Raw genomic sequence first — 6,652 nt, 5'->3', positions numbered from 1 at the left:
CAATGGATACTGATTCTTCCAAGGAGGTCTGGCTCCTCGTCGAACTTCAACTTTCACCTCAATTGGGCTGATTTCACAAATCCAATATCAGTACTACTTTGATATCACAAACATTCTTGAACTTTTTGCAACATCTCCTCTTCCATAGATTCTCAATCCATCTTCACACTTCAAATAGATTCATGTGTCATCCGTACAGCTTATGACTCTCCTTGTCCTTGAGCCAAAATCATCATTTTCAGAAATCGCTGATATTCACTCCTCCAAATCCCCCAATTCTCTTCCATCAGTACAAAAACAGCTTTCTCTGCTTCTGTCTTCATTTCTCCTATTTACTTCTGCTGATAGCCTTCAGAAACCAACTAGGTTACATGTTGCACTCTTCTCAATCTCCAATTCTTTATCCAGATAATCATCTATGTTTATCTTCATAGCTGCTCCTTGTGGTCCTAAATTATTCAACATAAGCTGAGTTGAACTTTCTTTAGTTGATGACTCAACCAGTCCTCTGAGTTCAATCAGGCAGCATACTTCAAATACTTTAGCTGAGTTGAAATGGATATTCCGGAAGCCTCGCATCCGGCATATTTGCAACAATAAATCTCTCCCATATCTTAGCCTGCTTCAAAAAATCTTCACTGAGATTTCCAATCCAGAATACTATAGACTAATCCATCTCTGTCATCATCAACAATTGGTAAACCTTTCCCTTTGGCACCTCTACCAGACAGCCGTCTGGTGTCCATCTTATTTTACAATTCAATTTCCACAATGCATCTCTTCCCAACAATGCAATAGGTGTATGTTCTGATACCAGTATGGGTATTGTAATTTTCTCATTTTCATAGCAGAGCTCAATTGGTTCCTTAAGAGTAATCAACTGTTTCACTCGCTCAAATCCCTATCCTAATTAGTTGATTTGACATAGTGAGATGTGTAACCTCTTCAGGCTGAACACAGATAAAAGCCTTTCTGCTATCCATCATCACTTCCAATGGTCCGTTGTTTATTTTCACTTCAATTGTTGGATCTTTTTCCCCTAACTGGTACTACCAGCTGACACCCCCTTTCGGATCTTCTAGGCACCCCTAGAATCCTTGCTCCTTGCCCCTATAAGGGTTCACCTGTCCTCCAGATGATCTTCACTTGCTCCTGTATCTTCCTCTGAAATTCCCTCTTGTGTTTCCTTCTGGCCCATTACACTCACAGCAAAGTCACCAACCTGTCCACAATCATAACACACTTCTCAAGATTGCTGGAAGTATGGCTTAAATCTTCCTCCTCTTCCTCTTTCTAAGCCTTCTCGTCCTCTTCCTCTCCAATTCTTTGTCAGTCCAGAGACTATCTATTGATATGAAACAACTTGTACCACTAGTTGTGGCTGGTACAATTGCATTTGACCTGGTTCAGTTGAAGCTGTGGCAGTGATTGTTGATTTGGTGCACACTGATTCTTCATAACCAAAGCTTTTCTTCTCCTTCTTATTCTCCCCCAGTTGTATTTCATCAAGTTTTCTGAGAGTTTCTTGGTCCTGTTCTTTCTAGTTGTGTTCCTTCTTCCTGTACAGATCCACTTGATGGGCTATATGATCTCTATAGACACCTTTTGTCATGCTTCCAAGTCCAACCACCTCTGCCAGTTTGCTCCTTACTTGTGAGGGCAGTCCCATCTAAAGTTTAGCTCTCAAAATTGACTTCTCAATTTGACTCACATCTGGATAATTTCCAATAATATTTCTCCACACTTGATGAACTCTTGACACATAGGCTCTCAGATTTCCTTGTTGACCTAGTGGATCAATCAGAATGTTGTCAGAATGCACATTTGTTGGAAACATTCCTACTTGCAGCCAACAATTCATGGTCATTCACCTCAGTCCCCACCTATCTATTAAGTCCTGCTCTCTGAAATATGTCTTCCATATCTGGACTCCCAAGGAGATTAGCCAAAAGTCTCTTAACGTCTCCTATGGCAGACTGTGTTCCCACCATAATTTCTTCCAATTTTTGAAATCCAAGGATATGCTCCATCTTGAAGAGTAGACAGCTTCTCAAGTATATCTGACATATCGGTATTCTTCAAAGGCTTATATTCTAGGTTCTGTCCTCGAAATATCATCTGGCATCATCTTCTTACTTGTGCTCTCTTTCCTTTCCTCAATGTATTATTCTTCTCCAATTCTTGGGATCCTTTTCTCAGCAGTTTTTTTCTCTTCTGTATCTTCAGCTTCTTGAGTTGTTCTTCCAGTTCTTTTACTTCTTCTAAATTATTCCCCTTATCCAGGCATGATACGCATCAGTCTATATCTCTTTCTATTTCTTCTGTTCATTGTAGGATAAAATCCTCCTGAACATAAAGCACCTTTAATCTCCAAATCTTCATCGCTTTCTCCATCTTCACTTTCATCAGAGATCGAATCTCTAGTATCCTTCTTCTTCCTTCAACTTCCATCACCCCTTCTTTCCTCTCTTGCCACTTCCTTCTGATCACAGAGTCATATCCACCCATTATCTCTCCTCTATCACTCTGATCATCATCATCATCATCATCATCATCTTCAAGTTCCATCTTCCTGAACACTCCACCCTTAGTTTCCAGACATCTCGTTTTCTTCCTACTTTTGGAGTTTTGGATTCATCTTTATGGTCGTTTCTGCTTTTCTCTATTATTCAATCACTTTCATCATGTTGATGACGTCAGGGTTAAGAATCCCTTCCACTAGCCATGGTTGTTCAATGTCATCCCAACGTTTATTCCCTTTTCCAGATAACCTTGCAATACCATTAACTAAAGGATTACTATTTTCTACTACATCAACAGGAGTAATTACTTTCATAGTTTTGATGTCCTTTTTCCCCCTTGTAACAACTCTTTTATATTCCTTTATTGTGAATTATTTTATTATTTTAGACTATGTAGCTTATAGTTCCCTCTTTTATAAATGTTTCTCTTCCCCAAATTAATTAATTAATCAATTTATTTATTTATTTATTCATCAATGTATTTATTTGTATCAATTTATTTTATTTTATTTTATTTTACAAAATTATTGATTAGTGGCAATCTTACCACATCCGATCAGGAAAGTAAATGAAAGTAGTCAACTTCAGAGTGTAGTGTATTAGGATTATGTCTTTGTTAATGTTTTTCATGAAGAAATGGAAAGATGTTTATGTTAGTTCAAAAGTAGCCATTTGTAGGGTGACGCCCCAGGGGAGACAGGTGATTGGACAGCAGAGGGAGCAACCCATATTTTTACATTGTTTATAAGTATATGCTGGAGGCAGGGGGTGTTAGAAACAGACAGATTAGTTTGGGACGCTGTTTCTCCAGACACTGCGGGTCTGTAAACTTATGCTGACATCTTGTGATATGAATAAAACTTCTAATCAAAGTGCAGCCTAAGCGGACTCTTTGTTTGACAGCAATAACCACCAGCATCCGACACGATAGACGACAAATGGAGGCTCCGCTGAGATTGGCCTGCATCTTCCCTTTGTTTCATTCATGAGCAGCGAGGTGACTACCGCTCAAGCCAGCTATAAGGTGAGATTCCTCACAAATTATTGGGCGTTGTTTGGCTAGCTTATGGATGTGCGCTGGTGAAGGTGTACCATGTAAATTACTTGGGTTTGTGCTGATGTGGTGTTATTGCTGTCGACTAGGGGTCTGTAATAATTATTCTAAAATTTGGTTGCATTGGTAAACGGCGCAAATAATAGGAAGTCTAGAACAATTGATTGGTAGTGAATAAAGGCAGATATACGTATACATTAGGGCACTGCACCGTGTAAGACCCCAGGGTGGGCCATCCAGGATGGGCCGAAAATCCTCTTGCGCGTTAGATGTGTATTAGGTGTGTTTAAAAAAAAACTCGGGTTGATGGAATTTATCTGATTGTGATTATTGCTCATCTTTCATCCGACGGGGTGTCTGCTTGGGGTAATCTCTCAGTGGATGGTCATTGAACTCACGGCATCACAAACGGTAGAGAATAGACAAAGGAAAGGGCAGTGCAGGTACCTGTTGCGTGTTGCAAGCCACAGGTTAGCTAAAGGCTAAGGCTAATGCTGATGCTAAATGCTGGTTGTGTTTCATGCCACATTGTACATAAAGGCTAATGCTAAATGCTAATGCTAATTGTGTTGCGTGCTACATGCTAACACGTGACCTTAGGGGGCCATTGCGATGGAATAAAGCCTCTTGTTTGTGTGTGTAGAATTCAGAGTTCTATGCAATTGTGAGCTCTGTTAAGTGTTATTGTTTGATTATAAGGGGTAAAATAGAGGGGCTGTAGTAGAATGCTGGCGTTCTATTGTCTGAAAATCGTATCGTTAAATGTATTTGCGCATGCGTTTAATTTTACGACACTACACTACAAAACGGGGGAGTTTACAGCACGAGATTATGAGACGTTTGTTTTACGGCACTAGACTACAACACGTTGTTTGCTAAAACTACAACACGGGGGATTGTGGGTAAATTGGTCATATTTCTGTTAGACTGGGCTGCAGGGGGATAAGAGAAATAGCCACAGACAAAGAGAGATTTGGACACGAATCTTCTAGTTGTTAAAGCGGCTGTTGTTTGAAAATGAAACTATTTGTTGAGATGTAGTGAATTTATAAATTAGATATATGTTGACGGATTATAATAAATTAAATTAAATGACGGATTAAAATAAATAAAAATGTTATTGAGCTATATAGTCCTGAGTAAAGTCTTAGAGCGAATATGAGTGGGGGAATATTGAATGTGGATAACTCAGTGTATAAACTTTAAAGGCTTGTCTGTCCCTTTTTGTTCCCTTGTCATATGAGAGGCGATAGGACGAGAGGAGTGTCAGAGGAGAAAGAGAGGAGGGGCTGACTGACGTGACAAGGTGTGACGCGCCAGAGGATCAGATATCAGGCTAGTTTACAAAATCTTCCCCTACAGGATATTTGATGTTATGACAATTTCGCAGACGCTTGGCAACAGACTGATCATTTGAATAAAATTTGCATTTTGGAGTCTCTGTGCATCACTTGGCTTGATTAGGGGTTCGGTTGGAAATCAAGTACTGACATTATTCTGTGAAATTAAGATACTTGGGTGCATATTAAACAATGGAATTTATGAGTATTGTAGTGTTGTAGGATTGGAAGTCTTTGGTTGTTGGGATTGCTGTGAAGTTGACTACTTGTATTTACTGTCCGGATGGGTTGTGGTAAGATAGCCACTAATTGATAAATTGGTAAGATAGGATATAGAAATAAAAAATTGGTTTTAATTATTCATAATTTTTAAATCATTTTTTAATTGATTTTTTATTTTAATTAGAAATATTTTTTGAATAAAAATTTTAATTGAATTTTTTAATATTCATATTTTTATTGATTGATAAAAAAAAAAAATCATAATTTTTTTTAATTTTTGGGGGGGTTGTTTAGGTTATATTAATAATTAAAGGGGGGAAGCCATAGGCTATATAGTCTAAAATAAAATAATTCACAATAAAGGAATATAAAGAGTAGTTACAATGGGGAGAAAGGACAGCAAGGCTATGAAAGTCATTACACCGGTTGATATAGTTGAAAATAGTAATCCTTTAGTTAAGGGTATTGCGAGGTTATCCGGCAAATGGAACAAACGTTGGCCTGACATTGAACAACCATGGCCAGTGGAAGGGACTCTTAACCCTGACGTCATCAACATCATGAGAGTGCTTCTGTCAATTTACAAGGCAGATCAAAAGAAGGGAAAACAAAAGGAACGACGTAAAGAAAAGAGACAAAGGGAGCTGGGTGTTCTTAAGCTGTTTGAAGATGAAGGACAAAAACTGATGAAAGATACCAACGATAAGAGAAACAAAGGTATAGAGAAAAGGCTAAAGGAAGAGAAGTCGACAGAAAAACTAAGGGCAGAAGTCAGTATACCTTTCTCACATACGGATTCAGCGAAAAGACCCCCACCTTATGAGAAGGAAGTAGAGCTTAGGGATGCTTATCCTCAGCTTCCAGTGATCCTCCAGCAGGGTGATTATTGCATCAGAGATGAAGATGAACGAATAATAGAGAGAGGACAAGCAGAAATGACCATAAAAATGCATCCAAACTCCAAAAGTAAAAAGAAAACGAGATGTCTGGAAACTAAGGGTGGAATGAGGTTAAGTAGGATGAAACTGGATGAGGACGATGATGATCAGAGCGATTCAGAGGAGATCATGGGTGGATATGATCCTGTGATCAAACGGAGGTTGGCCAGAACGGAGAGAAGGGGTGAGGAAGGTTTGAAGAAGAAGGATACAACATATTCTAGTTCTGATGAAAGCAAAGATGAAGACAGCGATAAAGAGGAGACTAAAGGTGCTGTGTATTCAAAAGGAGTTTATCCTACAAGGACTGGCACAGAAGGAATAGAAGGAGATATAGACCGATGCTTATCAGACCTGGATAAAGCGAGGACGTTAGAAGAGGTAAGAGAGCTAGAGGAACAACTCAAGACGCTGAGGATACATAAGGAGAAACTGCGGAAAAAAGAATCCAAAGAAGTTGAGGGAAAATATGCATTAAGGCCAAGGAAAGAGGCCACGAGTAAAATGATACCAGTTATCATTCGAGGTCAAAACTTAGAATATAAGCCGTTGCAAAATACCGATATGTCAAATATA

Source organism: Coregonus clupeaformis, chromosome 7, assembly GCF_020615455.1.
Source record: "Coregonus clupeaformis isolate EN_2021a chromosome 7, ASM2061545v1, whole genome shotgun sequence".
Classification (NCBI taxonomy): Eukaryota; Metazoa; Chordata; class Actinopteri; order Salmoniformes; family Salmonidae; genus Coregonus; species Coregonus clupeaformis.
The sequence above is the reverse complement of the archived record's forward strand: the minus strand, read 5'-3'. Positions refer to the sequence as shown.